Genomic DNA, 20,435 nt, shown 5'->3' with positions numbered 1-20,435 from the left:
TTATCCAAAAACTAGAGCTCAGTCCTTTCACAGGGCTTCTTAGAACAATTTCATTAAAGCCACTGAAAAGAACCAGAGGATTTTCTGCAAAGTGATATTTTGATGAGCTGACTAATGATGTGATAATGTCTGACCATAATCTTCTACCAGTAGAGGATATATCTTAATTAACACAAGCTTTTGTAGCCTTTCACCCACTGTTTCTTTCTCTCATTCAATCAACAAAAGGATTCTCAGGCAACCAGACCTGGATGACATGCTGCATACAATTACATTAATTTGGGTTCCCTGGACAACCAATTGTGAGACAATATACTTATTTATTTGAAAACAAAGATGAGAAAACTAAAATACTCTTTCCAATTTTTTTTTTTTTTTTTTGCGGTACATGGGCCTCTCACTGTTGTGGCCTCTCCCATTGCGGAGCACAGGATCCGGACACGCAGGCTCAGCGGCCATGGCTCACGGGCCCAGCCGCTCTGCGGCATGTGGTATCTTCCCGGACAGGGGCACGAACCCGCGTCCCCTGCATCGGCAGGCCGACTCTCAACAATTGCGCCACCAGGGAAGCCCCTCTTTCCAATTTTAACAAACTTTTTTGTACATTTACTGTGACTCAAATTCTTTATTTTCCCTTTAGTGGAAAAGAGGCAATCTGCAATCCTCCCCAACATGCAGAATGTAACAAAAGCAATAAAAAACTGCATAACAACAAAAAACAGTATGCATATATATTCTTGGAATGAAAAAAAAATAAAGTCTTCTCCCTACCACTATGATAATAAGGAGGAAAAAACGCAAAAAGCACAGTCAGCGGGTAGCCTCCAGCTGTCAGTTACATCAGAGTCGGCCTTAGGTGCAGGGGAAATGCCTTTCCCAGAACAGCTCAAATCCAGTGACTGAACAAGGCAGGGGTAGTTTAGCTGTACACAGGCAACTCTGATGGGCAAAATTTGTTCCAAAGCTTCCTGCCACTTTGGCTGAGGCTTCGTAGAGACTAAATGGTGGTTCAAGTTCTTCCTCTACCCAGTTTCACTGCCTTCCTCTTCCCTTCACAGGTGTTGATCTCTAATAAGCATTTTATATTCACAAATTACTTCTCAGAATCAGTTTCTGGTGAACCCAACCTGCAACAGGTGGGCTTGACAGACCTCCGCTTTGTACTTAGAGCTTCTGTAGTGTTCTTGGTTACTACTGGGTGAGATGCATGAATGTGTAGTTAAGTCAGAATAAGTCATTTCCTTTCCAGCTCTTTCCAGAGGTAACATAACTAACACCTTCACTGCAACACAGATGCTCATTGTTAAGAAGAATTGCTCTCAGAAATGCCCTCAGACACACATACCCTGGGACAAGTAATACCATCTAATCTGGGCTGATGATGGGAAAAATAAACAAGTGGCCTTTCAGGGCACATAATATACTAGCCAGTTGCACCATGCCCCATGCTGAAGTCCATAAGATGCACACAGCCATCAAGCCTTCAGGTGACAATGTCAGTGGAAATGTAGAAAATTATAATTTAGGTTGGTATGAAAAATGTATAGGAAATAGAGGTTAAACAGTCTAATGTATAGAGTACCCTGAACACTCTTAGTATAGTGGTTTTGGCCCTTATCATGAAATGTAGTAACTTATTTCAACAGTAATAAGCTAAGAAAAGATAATGATTAATTTAGAAGTAAATATTGGGACTTCCCTGGTGGTCCAGTGGGTAAGACTCCACGCTCCCAATGCAGAGGGCCCAGGTTCGATCCCTGGTCAGGGAACTAGATCCTGTGTGCATGTCGCAACTAAGAGTTTGCATGCTGCGACTAAGAAGTCTGCGTGCCACAACTAAGAAGTCCACATGCCACAACTAAAGATCCTGCATGCCACAACTAAGACCCGGCACAGCCAAAATAAGTAAATAAAATAATTTATAAATAAATAAACATTAAAAAAAATAAAAGTAAATATTAAATTTGTCTTTTTCAAGAAAGTTGGTGATGAACATGCAACTTGAACAAAATATTTGTATTTTGCCATCCACCCTGGAAGCCATAACAATTTCACTGAACACAAGAAAACACTCAAATCTGTTGATAATGAATCAGCATCTACTTCAACAGTTATTCATTATTTTATGAAAAGACTGGTCCAGTGATGATAATTTAACACATAAATATGTAGAAGGTGCAGTAGGTGATCAATGTTATGAAAAAAAAGTAACTTGACAATAACTGGGATCCAGGTGGCTTGGTCTGTGTGCATAGTGCCAAGCTACTCATCAAAAAATAATAAAGCTATTCTAATTTTATAGAATTGCTCTAAAACTGACCATTAATACATGGGAAGGTGAGTTGGAGTGAGAAGAGATTATATTCGAAGTGTCCACAAACATCTTAAACTCTCTTACCCTCCTTCCACTGATTGTCCATCTCAACATTCTCTACTGCAGTTTATCCCCCAAGGGTCTCTAGCTTGTATTTTCATGTTAGGAAGAACAGGTACTTGTTTCATTTTTCTTTTTCTCTCCTAACGTTCCTTTCTACACTCAACTTCCTGTTCTTTCTTCTTCTTGTTCTTTTTTAAAAAAACGAAACTTAATCCCTTCCAATGAAAATTCTTCTCTCTCACTTCTCTAGTCATTTTCTACCCACTCCATTTACTGTATCACAAAAAACCAATAATATCAATAGTTCCCAAACACATCCTTTTCTTTGGAAAGGAAATTATACAGAAGAAAGTAAGCTGGTCAAGACCATGTTCTGGTTAGTGAGGTAGGGACCAGAGGCGAGCTCTTCAAACACATCACTTTGACAACTTTTACACAAATACAAAAGAATGGGGTCTACCTATTGGAGTTAAAGAAGAAACAATGGCATGGATGAAGAGGTAAATTTAGGACTAACAATAAGACATGAGAAATGTTCCTTTTTACCTAGAAGTACAAAACACCAAGAGTAAATTATGAAAAAAAAATAGAAAAAAGGAGAAAAAAAGGAGATTATACTGATAATGGGATTCTGACAGTGGCTAAGTGTATTTATTCAATTCATGCATTCTGGAATTAAGGTGGATTCAAAGACCCACTGGGCCTATGTTGATACAGACTAAAGCCAAAACTATTACCTTCCTGTAAGACCTTACTTGTATACTGTAGTAAGGTTCTGGTTCCTGAGAAAATGGTGTCACCTTAGAGTCAATGTTTAGTTCCCCCAAAGTTGAATATTTCTTTCACCCATGCACAGCCACCCTGCCAAATAGCTCCAAGCACCCTGCCAAATGGCTACAGAGTAAGAGGATCATTTAATAGTTTAATTTTTGACATGTAGAAGGGTTTTTTCTCAAAGGGACTTTTAACCATCCCTTTATTAAAGGTATTCACAGTCTGTGAACTGACTCAGATCTAGGAATTGGATGAAGGGCTGTGACTCTCTACTGAGATGATTCAGGTTATGCCTCTGTTTGCCAATCTTTGAGTTTTCTTTTCATTTGTACAAATCAAGTAAGACTTTACTAGGCTGTCCATCTACTTGAGTCTTAAGGACACCATGGTCAGTCAACACCAAAGATCTCAACAGGTCAATCCATTCTGATCGCTGCTCTGGACACGCTGCACATAATGGTAACCACACCCAGCTTGACTTTATCAGTTAAGTGCTGCCTCGTAACCCCTGCCTCTCAGGGACCTCATCATTTCCACTGACTTCAAGCAGCCCAATGATAGCCTCTCTCGTTTGTCATTCTCAGCCTGCAAACTGTCACCATAGAGCTTTTCAAGGGTTCTAGAGTGTCTATCACAAATGTATTTCTCAAAGCTGTAGTGAAAGAATCGTTCATGGGCATTTAGTTAAGGGGTTGATAGCCATCATATATAATAAGTTCTCTTCAGCTTTCCAGTCTCTCTAAGGTATTGGATAACTTCATCTACAATATATCTAAGAAGTCTATAAGCATATATACCAAAGAGTTAAGAATAAATATGGTTAAGGATTTGAGATGGAAGTTTAAAAGGCATTAATTCTTATTTTATCTGTATCTTGTTTGTATTTTAAAGAGAACTTATATAAGAGTAATCATTTTTAAAAAGATAGATGTGTATACTATCACACACACATACACACACGCCATCAAGGGTACTTGTCATTTACACTCCATACAGTACAGCTTTTGTAACACTATTCACTCCTCTATCTCCTGAGGAAGACATAACACTGATGCAGAAACAGCATGCATGCATGCACACACACATACACACATGCTGCTTAAAAGAGAAGGTACAAATTAATATTTTCCATAATATTTAGGAAGTACTACTTAAATATACAAACAAAATTTGCATATTTGAAATTTTTTTCAGCAAACATTTATGATCATGTACTAAAAATAAGGTACCAAGTTAGGTCCTCAATAAACTAAAAGTCTAGTAAGGAAGACATAGGTGTTATCAAAAGAGATGTACACTGCAAATAAATAAGTGATAAACGCGTACTCTAACAGTCCAGAAGAACAGAGCCACCAACTTTGCCTGGATACATCTGTAATAAAAAGCAAAAGAGGCAGAGAGGTTTTATAAAAAAGTGAAATAAACCAAAAAGAAGTCCTTCTTATCCATGACGTTAGATGAAATGAATAATTTTGCTAGCATTTTTGCTGTCTTCTATATAATCAGTTAAAGCATCCTTTATTCACGTATTCACTCATTCAACAAATTTCCATTAAGTACTTATTATTTGTCACACACTATGATCAAAACAAATTGTAATTCTCAAGGGCAGCCCTGTTTATCACAAGGAAATGCCAGGACAACAGAAGAACTGCAATGCAATTACAGCCATGATGGGTCTTGGGGCAGGCTGCCCCAGAATGTGCCACTTTGGCATGTGGATTATTCCAAGCTAAAGACAATCAAGGCCCAACAGATGCAAGAAGAGCTTCTTACCTCCCCCTTAACTAGCTAAAATAATTTAGATAACGGGCCTTAACTTTTTAGGTTAAAGCCATAACTTTTTACATCAGAAAGACTTATCTGCATGGCATGGGAAACATTTATTTACCAAACATTTGCTCTTCCCATCTTCCTGTGAATTGTCTTCCTCCCCTTTGAAGACCCTACCTGCTTCTCCTTAGCTCAGCATGGCATATAAACCTCAATTGCCTAACTGCCAAGAAGCCTCATCTCTTTGGGGTTCCAATACATACGAAATTAATTTTTTTTTCTTGTTAATCTGGCTAAGGTCAATTTAATTATTAGGCCAGCCAAAGAATCTAGAAGGGAAGAAGGAAAAAGTTTTCCTCCCCCTATCTACTTGAAAAAGAATTTAGAATGTAATTACAGCATTACTTAAAGAGGGGAAGAAAAGCTGTTCTCCTAGGGATTCAAAGAAATTAATGGTTTGTCAAAATTTGGTGTTTTATTTTCCTTAGGAAAAGAAATATGCACACTAATCTTAGAAGAAACAAATTACTTCAAAAAATGAGAATTAAAGGGCAAACTTAGAAAGAAGTACATCCAAACCAACTAGAAAGATACAGAGTATAAATTTTCCTTTTCTGAAAAGTTCAAATCAAGTAAATGTTCTTTATTACCATGGTAACTCAGTATTGAATAACAATAGTTGCTATTTAAAATATTGCTTTCAAAGTAACATCAAAGGCATTCAAATTAATACTATTTAAGATAAATCAGAAAATCTAGCTGCAGAGCAAGAATATTTTCCTATTAAAGATATAGACAAATCTTCTGTTGATAAAATTCAAATGGAAATGGACTGCGATTTTAGAAGAAAAAAACAATCAGCTGCATGCTCTAGTTATATAAAACTACCTTCTCCACAAATATTAAGGCCAATATCAAAGGAATACAAAAAAACAGAATCTTATACTTGTCTTATCCAAGGGGGGGAAAAACAAGTCCATACTTGTAACTCAGAAGATAAGAACATAGAGCACAATATATAAAACCAGAGCTAATAAATGAATACGAACACTAATAGGTACTAGAAAGAAAACAAACATAAAAATGCCATATTTGGGGGCTTCCCTGGTGGCGCAGTGGTTGAAAGTCCGCCTGCCGATTCAGAGGACATGGGTTCGTGTCCTGGTCTGGGAAGATCCCACATGCCGCGGAGCCGCTGGGCCCGTGAGCCGTGGCCGCTGAGCCTGTGCATCCGGAGCCTGTGCTCCGCAGCGGGAGAGGCCACGACAGTGAGAGGCCCACGTACCACACACACACACACACAAATCCCATATTTGTCAGGTATCCTCCACAATATTCCCTGTGAGACTTTCTTAACTATCCCTCAATTAATCTGTTATCATTCCTACCCTATGTGGAATTAAATTATCCACATTTTAGGATTTATTTCTCTGAAAAGAATTATATAGCCTTATGTCAGCAATGAGCTGGTAAACGAGAAAATTATATCACTGCAACAGGTTGTAGGTGAGGAAACTAAAAACCACACTGCTTCACTGACTGGCCCAGGGCCATATGGCTAGCAAGAGGCAAAGAGATTTAAAAAGAAAACAAAAACAGAAACAGAAGCAAACCCCCAAAACTCACAGTCAAGTGTTCTTTCCACTGCATTATATTGCCTCATTCTAGGGAGAGAAAATACTATACTCCCTTTCCTGGCCTCCCCCCTCTCTTATTTTCTTCTTGCCTAAGGATTACATAATAAGAGAAAAACGCAGCAAGTTCATATACAATCTGTGTGTCTCCACACCTGGTACTTTTAACAGTGTAAGGTCTGGAGGTAGGCCATGTAGTATTACACAAAGAAAAACTATTTAATGGATGCTTTTATTTTCAGAGCAAGCCCAGTGATAAAAGTCTATTCCTTTAATATTCATTATTCTAGTTCCTACTTGTTAAACATACTATTTAAAAAAAACTCAAAAAAATCAGCTTTTGAAAGAACTGCAAACAGACTTGTTGGCCTCTAAATACATCAATGAATCAATGTCTGTAACTGGCTGTCTTATAAAATATGAGTTCTATTGCCACTGAAGCTAAATACAAAAATTGACAGGGTGAAAAAAAAAAGAACAGAGGTTTAAGGAAGGTGAAAACAAGTAACAGAGGCATTTTCAGTTGCACATATTATTGCTACTACTAAGCTTTCCACAATCTACGTCTTAAGGAGAATGTTTTCTTTTCATTTGTCACAGCAAATGCACTTTTTTGACAACATTGGCATTCAACAAAAGAAACACCTCAAAGTGATCAAGGCTCAGCTTGATACTAATTCAGTCCCTGCTTTCTGCACAAACTCAATACCCCCTAGGTACATATTCAAGGAGGAATAGGCAATTTTATCCAAAGAAACTGGAGGTTTTTTTAATGTGTTTATGAAGTTCTAACCTAAAACCCTGGGCAAACAAAATTACTGGCATGAAAAACATGGTCCTTTGAAACCTATCAAAACCAACCTTGCAGTGGGAATCTTCTCTGTTCTTAAATACAGGACCTCCTGGTCAAAGACCAAGCCTATGAAATGATGGATTAGGGAAGAGCAGCAAGGAAATATATGAATTCACTTCCTTCATTAGGTTGTTTCATTGGATAAATTTGAGTTTCCCCCCATCTCTCTGGCTTTTTTATTGCATGTGAATTCCCGATGCCAAGGCTGCTTGTCCTTCTTTTAACCAAATCCTGTCCAAGGTTTCAGGACCAACTAAGATTCCCATTCCTTGAAGAGGCCTTCACAAACTATGCCTACCAGTGATAACCTTTGTTTTTATTTTCAGCATAATAAGGTTAGGTACTGGAGCAGAGATTCTTAATCTCCTGTGGACTATAAAATGAAGTCTAATTTGTTTGGCTGGGTGTTGAATATTCTTTAAACAACTGGCTCCTACATATCTCTGCAGTCTTATCTCCTAATATTTCTAACTATGAATTCTAAGCTCAGTTGCATTAACATCTTATTGTTTGCTATGACATCATGCCTTTTATGGCAATGTGTTCTTTCTTCCAACAGTGCCCTTTTCTTCATAGAAACCTCCTACTTTAACCTCTGTGTTCCAGCTCAAATGCACTTCATCATGCCTACATAAATTTTCTGATTTCCTAAGGCAGAATAAGTTAAATCCTCTTAAAGAACCCTAATTATATATCCATGAGAGAAAATGTCAATATTTTGCATCCTCAGCAGCAATAGATACCATTAATAATGAAAATCTTTGTTAATTGATAGATGAAATATGGTATTACAGTTATTCTAATTAACATTTATTTGAATATTATTATGATCTACTCTGTTCACATAGTTTATCCATTTCTTTTTGCAGCTTACTTCTTATTGAACTAAACAAGGTCTTTATATATTGAAGGTTTTAGTGTGTATTTACTATAAATTTTTTTTGTTGTCCAATTTCCTTTTATTTTTTGGCATGATTTTAAAATTTTTATGTAGTTAAATCTACTTACTTTTCTCTGTGAATTCTTCCACAATAGAATGATCTTTCATATGGAGAGTTTAATTTCTATATTTTCTTCTGATGCCTTTACAGATTAACATTTTTATGTTAAAGTACTTAACCTATCTGGAAGTAATTTTTGGTCATCTGAAGTAAAGATTTAATTTTTTTAAATAGTTAGTGCCAAATGCTTTAACTATTTACAAACTAACACTTCATATTGATTTACAGAGCTTCCTTTATCATATGATATATATTTTCATGCATCAAAGGGTCTACTTCTAGGCTATTTTCCTTTGTTAATATATTTCTTGTCACTTTTGCTCTAGTGCCACAGTGCTTAAACTTCTTGAACTTTATAGTAGGCAGTGTAGTAAATTATAAATTAGCACATCCTTTAGCATAATATGGGCCTGAGTTCAAATCTCAGCTCATCCACTTAATAGCTTCATGTTCCTGGGCGTATTATTTAGCCTTGTAAATTCTTAGTTTGTACAATTCATTTCACTTTATAACATGTTTAAATAGAGCCAGTCCTATCTTGTTATTCAAATTTTTCTAGATTTTCTTGTTACTCATTTTTAATTGTTTTCTTATGCAGTTAGTTTATGTAAAACTTCAAGTGCTGTCAAAACTTGAGTTGAGATCAAGGTATCAATTATCTTGTGTTTAGAGGTTAAATTTATTTTAATAAAAGTTGAAAATCTGTGACTTAATCTTAAAAAAAAATAATCCTTCCAGTGGTTGACATATTTGGCTATTTACTGACCTCTTTCACCTTATAAATTTATTTTCCCCTTTGGAATATTTGTAGTAGTTTGTTTTTTAAGAACTAAGGGAAATTGTGCCAAGGAGACAAAAAGGGAAGACAGATGGATTTGTTTTCAGATATTCATGTGAGCCAGTAAATGTGGTTGAAAAATTCAAAAAATAATAATAATATGATTTTTCTTCAAATAATATTTGAAGTTTTCTTCAAATAATATTATTTTTGATCTTGAGTTCTGATTTTAATTGAAATTATATTAAGGATGTAAATTATTTTGGGAAGAATTAAGAGTTTTAAATATTTTGCCTTTATATCTAGAAAAACTGCATGTCCCTTTCAACTTTTCTATTCTTTAAAAAGAATCTTTAATTTTCTTTACATCACTTGATTCTCAGTTCTCACTGAAGTTATATCATTTCTTTTTCCTCTGTGACTTCCTCCTAATATGGAAAAAGTAGTGAATACCCAATGGATGCCTTTGATAGGCTTAGGAAATTTTTTGTTAGAAGTTTACATCATACAGACCAAGACCTCAAATAAATAAATAATAAATACAATTAAGAACTTCTTTTTAAAGGATGGTTTGAAAAATATTGCCTCTGTCTCTGCTCTGTGGAAAAAATAAGAATAAGAATATTTATTTATGTAAATTGATTCCCAGGCCTAAAAAAAAAGAAAATGATAAATTCTCATTTCTATTGAGTTTGCATCTTAACCTTGGTTGTCTTTTCCACTATGTTTGCTGCAAACTCTGGAAGTCTGTATGGTTGAGTACTGTATCTCAACCAGCAAGGACACGATATTCCAAACCACCACTGAACAGTCCACCATGCTAGCAGCAACAAAAGGTTTTCACTATTATTGTGAAATTGTAATGTCAGAGGAATACATCACAAATAAGAAGGGGCTGGGGCTTCCCTGGTGGTGTGGTGGTTGAGAGTCCACCTGCCAATGCAGGGGACACAGGTTCGTGCCCCGGTCAGGGAAGATCCCACTTGCCATGGAGCGGCTGGGCCCGTGAGCCATGGCCGCTGAGCCTGCACGTCCGGAGCCTGTGCTCTGCAATGGGAGAGGCCACAGCAGTGAGAGGCCCACGTACCGCAAAAAAAAAAAAAAGAAAGAAAGAAAAGAAAAGAAGGGGCTGGGCGAAGAAAAGATGACAAATCACTTGACTATTCCAGAAGGACAGTCTAACTCTTAAAATGTATTTTCTTATCTGCTCCAATCAGAGGCATAACTTTCTGTTAGATATTGCCATTGAAAATATTGGGATATGCAAAGTTTTCTATGTGGACCTTCTTGGCTCTCCCTTCCTTCTAACTATGTGGGTAGCCACATCCCAAGACATTTTACTAGTTTCTCAATACAGTGCCAATAAAAAATAAGATTGCCTTCTATTTTTAAGCTCTTCATCACTCTACGACAGACCATTTTACCTTTTCACCTTATTATCTATCCAAAGTACATTTCTTGGTGTTCCCTAGCATTCCATGTCCACAAGTTGTCACCTCCAAATTTTCTCAAAATCTCATTTCATGGAAGAGTTTAGTTTTTCCATTCTATTTATATTTGTTTATGAAATCCCACCCTTCCCCTCTGTTAAAGTTCAAAAATCATAATAAGAGCAATAGCATTTTTACTAGACTCTATTCCCAAAGTTCCCTTACTTGATTGCCTTTGAATCCGTGGAAGATAAGTATATTCCTTTGGGATTAACATACTTAATGTCTTAGGTGTGTTCATTTGGATGACCCTAAAGAACACTGTCTGTTTGATTATAATCCATTAAGTTACAATTTTGCTTTAAAAATTACAATTTGTTTAGAATACAGGAACTATATTCATTTAGCTTCCTTTATAAAGTGCTTAGCAATCGCGTCAAACAAATGAGTACTAAAAATGTTCCTCATGATAATGATAATGGCACAGAATCCTTGTCTTTTTGGCTTTGGAATTATTTAGTCCATTACCACAAGATTAGCTTGGCAAAATGACCTATTCTTTCTTGACCACCCAGTACATTATTGTCATATTTTTGACATTGCTTAAGAAATTATGTTACCAAGAAAATTCCTCACTATTCTTTTTTTTTTTTTTTTTGGCTGCATGGCATGTGTGATCTTAGTTCCCTAACCAGGGATTGAACCTGTGCCCCCTGCAGTGGAAGCACAGAGTATTAATCACTGGACCACCAGGGAAGTCCATCACTATTCTTATTTTCCTTAATATTATATAGTAAATCAAGCAGAAAATAGTAGGTAACAGAGAACCCAAACTTAGGAACAAACAGTTCATAATAAAATGTAACAATCCATGCAAAAAAAAACCACTTTGCTATAATAACTCTACTTCCAGGTCCAGAAATTATATAATTTGCTTATTTTCAAAAATAAGAAGTAAAACTTTTTATTGGATAAAAATCCCAAAATTTTGTCTTTTCCCTATCTTTGATGTTGTAAGATAACTGAACTAGAATAAAACTTAATGAGTAGTGGATTCCAATCACTTACTAAGCAATCTCGATATTTTCTGTGGCATTATAAGTGAACTATCATCTACCAAAAAATGACAGCATAGATTTCATGTTCATAAACCAAGAAACCAAGGGGAAAACAATTGATCCTCTCTCCTGAGAAAAGATGGGCATTTATATGGTAATACAAATTTCTCATTTCCCTGATAGAAAAATTTCCTTGAATTCTGAGATGATGAAATATGCAATTTAACCACAGCTCATATTTATTGAATGATTTATTATATCATGATAGCAAATGAGTTATGTTAAATTCCATTATATTAGCTAATTAATGGTCCTCAATGATTTCCACATAGACTTACATGGTGCTAGAGTTATAGTGTTTCATTATACAAATAATACATACTGTAGGATATAATATGTTAATCCTCACCCTGCCCTAGGTAAATAGGTATCTATCTAGTTACCTAGATAGATACACAAGTAATTGCATATGTATTTGCTACTCATCATCCCCCCCTAATACAAGGACAGATCAATATAAATTCAATCCCTATCAGTGTTCTGGGGCAATTTAGAAATAGGAAGAATTTAGAAATAAGCCCATTTGCTATCTGCTTCTCTTTGTACACTATCTCTCTACTTACTGATCTCCACTTCACTCAGTAATTCATAGCAACCGCTACCATCCTCAAACCTCTTCTCTGCATTTTCCCAAAAAGGTGGTTTTTATCAAGTTAGCAGTGATGCCCTCTCACAGTTATTGTTCAGTCCTACTTCTTTGGTCACCATAGATCATTCCCTCCACAGAACTTTTTATCTCCTCAGCTTCCTTGATGCTATGACAGTCCTTTAATTTGGTGTCTTTGTTTCTAACCTGGTCTTTCTCCTTTCCAATCTGTATAAAAAAACAGCAGGGGGACCCATATAAAGTACAAATTTGATTTCAGTTCCTGTTTTAAACCCTTCAATTTTTCACCAACATCTTTAGGAAAAATGACCAAGCTTCTTAGTAATTCCTACAAGCTCCTCCATAACATGACCTCTGGATACCATCCCAGCCTGCCTTCCAACAGCATGACATTTTCCTGATTTTCCATGATAATTCAGCCCTCTGTGCTATTATTCAAGCTATTTTTATCCCTGGAAAAATCTCCCAATCTAGACAAGTCCTATTTTTCCATTACACTCACTTTGGCCCAGAAAGCCTCTCAAATCTCCCTCCCAATGCATCTTCATTCTCCATTTTGGTGAACATAGCATGACATTATATATCTGACCCCTGCCCCACTTACTGGTGATTTTTCACAAAGCAGAGGATACACCTTCTTGCTTGCCTACCTGCCTTCTCCCCTTCCTTCCTTCCTTCCTTCCTCTCTCCCTCCCTTCCTCTCTTCACTTAACAAATATTTACATTTATTAGGAACAACCATTTTAATGGACCCTTGAGTACAACGGTGAGCAAAAAGAGATACAGATCTCTATCATGATAATGCTTATAGTATGTCGAAGAAAACTTGTTACACCAATGATCACACTTTGAATATATAGTTACCAATGGAGATAAGTGCTCTCAAAACCAGAAATACAGTGATGGCAGCATATAAGAAACAACACCCAAAATTGAGGTGTCTAGAAGGCTTCTCAGATGAAGTGGCTCTTGGGCTATGATTTAAACATGCTAGGTACCTAAGTGGGTAGGGGTGGGAAGAAGTGGTGGAGAGTATTACAGGTATATGGCTCATGATATATATATGGTGGGAGGTAACAAGGGAAACAAAAGGAACAGAAAAGCCAAGGTGCTCTGTGTAGAGAAGAAAAAACTGAATCAAGATAAGATTAGGTCAGGGTCCATGCAGGGATGCCTTTCTAGGCCACTGTAAGGATTTTTTGCTTTATCCGAGGAGCAATGGAAAGCTATTAATGTGTATGAGGCAAAAGCAGTGATTTAATTGGATTCTTGCTTTGAAGTTTCTATGGTTACAGTGCAGAGAATAGATTGGAAGTGACAACTATAGTGAATTTAATCAGGAGTGGACCAATGCTGGTTAAATCCAACTCCCCACCTGCTCAATAGCTAATCTGAAAAAGTGGACCATGCCAGGAAAAAACTCACAATTATTCTGACTTCTCTCACTTTAAATTTTGGACCACATATCTCAGTAGGACTCTTGGCACAACTCAGAAAGGCCATCATGCTTCACTCATGAATTTACTATTTAAAATGATACATTACACTTTCTTCCTTCTCCTCAAAATTCAAAGTACTTCCCCCCTTCCTCATTCTCAGTGAAAACCTTACTATATTTTTCACTAAGAACACAGAAAGAGGGACTTCCCTGATGGCGCAGTGGTTAAGAATCCGCCTGCCAAAACAGGGGACACGGGTTCGAGCCCTGGTCCAGGAAGATCCCACATGCCGCGGAACAGCTAAGCCCGTGTGCCACAACTTCTGAGTATGTGTGCCACAGCTCCTGAAGCCTGTGCGCCTAGAGCCCGTGCTCTGCAACAAGAGAAGCCACTGCAATGAGAAGCCTGTGCATCACAACGAAGAGTAGCCCCTGCTTGCCTCAATAAGAACAAACCCACACACAGCAACTAAGACCCAACACAGCCAAAACTAACTAATTAAATAAAATTATTTTTAAAAAAACAAACAAACAAAAAACCCAGAAGGAATCAGAAGAGAAATCCCATTCCTCTCACTCCAAGTCCACCAACCAATTAGTAGCCATGCTCCATAACCATCTTCTCTTGTCTTCCTATAAAGCATGAACTGCCCAGATGCCTTACCTGAGGTCAACTCCTCCACTTGAACATTGTAATCTAGTCCTTCTGAAACCCATTAGGAGACCCTCATGGGCTTTGTTCTTATAATTATAACCACTATCTCTCCAGAATTATCAATGTTTCCATCTCTACTTTTATCTCATTATTCATAGTGTCCTTAGACATATATAAACATAATAGTTCACATTAAATATATAAGTGTATATATATAAAATACATATATATATATATATTTTATATGTACTCTAAACTCATATGTGCCTTGTCCCTATATCCTCCGCCCCTTCAACTACTGCCCTATTTCTTTACTTCATTTTATATCCCAACTCCTTAGAATTTGTCCAGAGGTATTTTGGCAAATACTTAATAGACAGGTCTTTAAAAAATGTTTTTAATCCCTACCTTATGGTGTTTGTCAATTTCTATGGAATGAATACTCACATTGTGGATGATTTAAAGCTATCAAACTTGACTTCACTGAACACAGAGTTGGAAAATAAGCACCCTATAACCCAGTGAGCTCATAGGAGCTGGACCCAACACACGGGATTTGTCTATACTTACCATCTCCAGTTCCTCTCTTACTATTATTATCTCTTGAACCCACCTCAATCAGGTTTCTGTTCCCAGCACTCCACTAAAAACACGATTCCTAAGGTCATTAATTCAGCCTTCATTTTTCTCCGATTTTCAGCAGCATTTGTTTCAACTGGTCCATTCCTCATTTTTGAAATACTGTCCTGTGGTGTCCAGGACTCAGATTTGCCTGGTTCTCCTTTTACCTCAGTGGCCACTCCTTCTTAGTCACCTTTGCTGAGCTCTACATGTTGAAATGCCTCAGGACTCAGTCCTCCATTAGATTTCTTCTCTATCTATACACATTTCTTAAACTAGTTACTCTTTTTTTAGTTAATTAATTATTTTATTTTATTTATTATTTTTGTTTATTTATTTATTATTTTGGCTGTGTTGGGTTTTCGTTGCTGTGTGCGGGCTTTCTCTAGTTGCCACCAGTAGGGGCTACTATTCGTTGCAGTGCACGGGCTTCTCACTGCGGTGGCTTCTGTTTGCAGAGCATAGGCTCTAGAGTGTGCAGGCTTCAGTAGATGTGGCACGTGGGCTCAGTAGTTGTGGCTTGTGGGCTCTAGAGCGCAGGCTCAGTAGTTGTGGCACACGGGCTTAGTTGCTCCGTGGCAAATGGGATCTTCCCAGACGAGGGCTTGAACCCGTGTCCCCTGCATTGGCAGGCAGATTCTTAACCACTGCTCCACCAGGGAAGCCCAAACTAGTTACTCTTGATGGAAGAATATCACCTCTTAGGGGGACTTTTGAGAGTTTGTGGAGGCAATTTGATTCTCACAATGATGATGAGAAGTTACTGATGGTTAGAGAGTAGGGGTCAGAGACAGCAGACATCCTGCAATTTGTGGAGAATACTGTGCAACAAGAAATTGTCTCACTCCCCGTATGCTTTTCAAATGACTTTCATGTACATGAAAAACTCATTTATAATTATAAAAAATGCAAAGTTTTGCATGATTTAAATATGCACTGGAATTTCTGGGATTGCAACTACCCTGTAAACTAAATATTATTGTACTCTATTGTGTCTAGATCTTTACCAAAAATGTTCACCATTTTGGAAAAGCACATCGTAAAGGAACTGGGGCTCACAGTATTTGACTTGCATTGGGAGCCTGCATTTAGAACAGTTTTATTCATGATGATTCTGTATGTGGGCACAAATCACTTATTTCTTATGACTTCTAGTGTAGTCATGCTTAAGAATTTAAATATTGAATGTAAATCATTTACTATAAATTATTTACATACCTCCTTTATACTAAGGTATATTGATTTTTTATAAATCATTTGTGTATATATTACCTGTAAATTGAATTTTAAGAATGTAAAGTGGGCATATAAAATGTTATAAAACAAGGTGTTGGATCTTACATGATTGAGAATTACTGCCCTAGGTGATCCTGTCCAGCTTCAAGGATTTAAATCCATGAAGATACTAATGATTCCCAAGTTTAGATCTCTAGTTTAGACCTCTCAAATTTAAAATGTACAAAACTGAACTTTGAATGTCTACTCTTGTCCCCCCAGTATGCCACAGTGTTCTATATCTTAATAAGCAGCAACACTGTCCACTTACTTACTGAAACTAAAAACCTTGGAGTTATTTTTGAGTCCTAACTTTTTTACACTCCACCTGCAATGCATCCAAAAACCTGTCAGATACACCTTCAAAATACATCCACTTCTCAAGACCTAGTCTCTATCACTCTATGTGTAACTAGCATTTCCTCTTGTCTAGACATCAGCAAGAGCTTCTCAACTTATCTCCTGATTTCCACTCTTGACTCCCCCAACATATTCTCTACATAGCTGCCAGAATTACCATTTTAAAATATGAGTCATCCCCTAATCAAAATCCTCCAATGGTTCTCCATAACATTTATAATAAAATTGAAGTCTGCAAATGCCTATCATATCTGGTCCACAGGTATTTCTCAGACTTTATTCCCTATAACATTTCCACTTACTCAGTTCCAGCAACACTGCACTTCTTACTGGTCCTTGAATGTAAACATTTGACTGCTTCAGGACTTGTACACTTTCTCTTATCTTTCCCATATATCACTCCTCTCAGTGATTCAATGCTTTGTTCAGAGAGGATTTGCTGACCTTCTAAGTCTGGGTCCAGCCAAAACCAGGAAGGGCTCTATATGATTTAATTGAAAGGAATTTGATATAAGGAACTCAGGTGAGGTAAGAATTGGGAAGCTATATTAAAGATAGGGGAGAAATCCAAAGAGTAGCAGGAAGCTACTACCATCCATACAAGCTAGTGGGATATAGGGTGTAGGTGAGGCTACCAGAACCCATAAACCAGGCCCATATGGCAGAAGATAGAACTACCACTGAGGCGAGGCATCTCAAAATGATGATACACCTCCCCCTTCACCAAAAAAGTTTGACCTGTTTTTTCTTTGATCTGTTTTCTACAGTGCTCAGAAGTATCCCCTTTTTCTCCTTCTCCCTAAACTCAGTATTTTTTTGAAACAACAAAGCAAACAAACAAAACACACACACACACACACACACACACACACAAAACCCTTGGGTTGGCAAACACTAAGTAGTATATATTAGAACAAAATGGCTAATCATTCAAATGTAGACCTCAAAATCATGCCTTTTATCTCAATCAGATTAAAATCCAAGTCCTCCTGTAACCCACAGAGTCTGATCCCCAACTCCCCTCTCTGATCTCATGTCCCACTACTATCCCCCTTCACTGACTGTATTCCAGCCCCACTGGGATCCTTGCAGTTCCCTGACTATCCAAAGTTACCCCTACCTCAGGGACTTTGCACTTACTGTTTCCTTTGCCTAAACACACTTCTTCCTGAAATCCACCTGATTTATTCCCTCATCTACTTACATGTCTGTTCAGAAAGTCCATAACTAAAAACCTTATCTAAATAGCACTACCACCCTTCATCATTCTTACTCCCTTACCTTTCTTTATTTTTCTTCATAGCACTCATCACTATCTAACACACTATGTATTGATTTGCTTTTTTGTTTCTTGGAAGTCTCTACTGGTTAGAACACAGCATTGGTCAACGCTGTATCTCCAGAGACTAGTGCAATGTCTGGCATAGAGTAAGTGCTTAATAAATATTTGATTATTACCCAAAATTACACATAGTTTAAATGTTATCTTCCAAAAATATGACCATTATAATTTGCTAGTCATAGAAACAACAACAACAACAACAAGAAGTATATTTCAGGTCACTACAGGTCTCTTCTTTTGGCTGCTTCATTTGCTTCTTGGGTACTCTACAGCTCGGTGTAGCTGATTAGTTTTACATTAGACCCATGAGGTGGTATTAAACCTAATTTTTTAGAGGTGCCCAAGAAGAACATATTTCAAGGAAGAAATAGTCAATGTAAAATATCTGTCAGTCAGTTTAGAGAAGTAAACCTTTGATACTCAACCTCTTAAGCATCTCTTTGGTGTTTTCTATACTTATTACTCTTAATACTGAGTAATACTTAATAAGTAATTCTTTTAGAATAAAAACCCAATAATCCTTGATTTCAGCAATGATATTCCCAATTTTCCTTTCATAATTATAATTCCATTTTTTAAGACAGCTAAAACGTCTTTTGAAATAAAATGCCAGATAGTGGCAGAACTATTTAGTGGTTCTCTGCATGAATGCCTGACATTTTTTTACAAATCAACAAATATTTAAAGTCAACAACCAAGAAAGTCTATTAATGGAAAAGCATCCAACTGGAACTGAACTCTCTGAAGAGAATGATCTTTTTTCTCCCTCAGTGACACTGTATATTAAAAAAGAGGACAAAATTAAAACTATTAAGTGTTCCTAATAGAGAAGGTTGAAATAAAAGATGAGATAAAAAGATAATCATTTATTTTAATGAGCCACTGACAATAGAAAATAACTTTACGAAGAAACTCAGTAACAATAGCTAGTAATAAGCCATGATGGGGCTCCGGGTCCCCATAGCTGCGCAGCAGCCAGGCAATGCCAGGGATATGGATGTCCATGTCTTTGGGGGACCATTACTTCACCTGCCACATGTTTTATCTTCTTCAGTGTACTTGAAAAGTGCCAGTAATTGGAAGATTACTAAGAAGATGTCCATGTCGAGCAAACTTCAGACAAGTGTGTAGGTGAAGCCAGTGACTAACATTTATAAGTGCATGTGTGGCTGAGAACGCTAGTGGTCTGCATTGAGAGGATTATAGATCTTGTGTATGTGTATGCTTCTTTGTGTGAGTTTGTCTATATATCTATGCTTTTACCATTTTAACTAGTGTTCGGTTTGTCCGGTTTTTTTGTTTGTTTGTTTTTTTTAGTACAGATCTTAGTGCTTGTTATCATTGGTGGATTTGTTTTTTGGTTTGGTTGATCTCTTCTTTCTTACTTAATATTTTATTAATTTTTAAATTTTATTTTTAATAATTTTTAATTTTAATAACTTTTTATTTTATTTTATTTTATTCTTCTTTCTTTCTTTTTTTTCTCCATTTTCTTCTGAGCCAGGTGGCTGACAGGGTCTTGGTGCTCCGGCTGGGTGTCAGGCCTGTGCTTCTGAGGTGGGAGAGCCGAGTTCAGGACATTGGTCCACCAGAGACCTCCTGGCTCCATGTAATATCAAATGGTGAAAGATCTCCCACAGATCTCCATCTCAACGCTAAGACCCAGCTCCACTCAACGACCAGCAAGCTACACTGCTGGACACCCTATGCCAAACAATTAGCAAGACAGGAACACAACCCCACCTATTAGCAGAGAGGCTGCCTAAAATCAAAAAAAGGTCACAGATACCCTTTAAGCAAAATGAGAAGACAGAGACATACAGCAGATGAAGGAGTAAGGTAAAAACCCACCAGACCAAACAAATGAAGAGGAAATAGGCAGTCTACCTGAGAAAGAATTTAGAGTAATGATAGTAAAGATGATCCAAAATCTTAGAAATAGAATGGAGAAAATACAAGAAACGTTTAACAAGGGCCTAGAAGAATTAAGAGCAAACATAAAATGATGAACAACACAATAAATGAAATTAAAAATTCTCTAGAAGGAACCAGTAGAAGAATAACTTAGGCAGAAGAACAGATAAGGGACCTGGAAGATAAAATAGTGGAAATAACTACTGCAGAGCAGAATAAAGAAAAAAGAATGAAAAGAATTGACGATAGTCTAAGAGACCTTTGGGAAAACATTAAACACAACAACATTCGAATTACAGGGGTCCCAGAAGAAGAAGAGAAAAAGAAAGGGACTGAGAAAATATTTGAAGAGATTATAATTGAAAACTTCCCTAATATGGGAAAGGAAATAGTCAATCAAGTCCAGTAAGGACAGAGAGTCCTATACAGGATAAATCCAAGGAGAAACACACCATGACACATAATAACCAAACTATCAAAAATTA

General features: G+C 36.9%; 1 protein-coding gene and 1 non-coding gene across 3 annotated transcripts in view; one reads left to right on the top strand and one right to left on the bottom strand.

The window, feature by feature from the left end:
• Positions 1-20,435, bottom strand: part of NOX4 (NADPH oxidase 4) — a 152,697-nt gene that overhangs the window by 42,093 nt on the left and 90,169 nt on the right. The gene's annotated exons all lie outside the window — the stretch shown is intronic.
• TRNAW-CCA (transfer RNA tryptophan (anticodon CCA)) lies at positions 1,697-1,769 on the top strand. Its single transcript has one exon. It is a non-coding gene; the product is annotated as a tRNA-Trp (tRNA).

The sequence above is a fragment of the Mesoplodon densirostris genome, chromosome 7, assembly GCF_025265405.1.
Source record: "Mesoplodon densirostris isolate mMesDen1 chromosome 7, mMesDen1 primary haplotype, whole genome shotgun sequence".
NCBI classification, from domain to species: Eukaryota; Metazoa; Chordata; class Mammalia; order Artiodactyla; family Ziphiidae; genus Mesoplodon; species Mesoplodon densirostris.
This window is presented reverse-complemented; position numbering and strand designations above follow the sequence as displayed.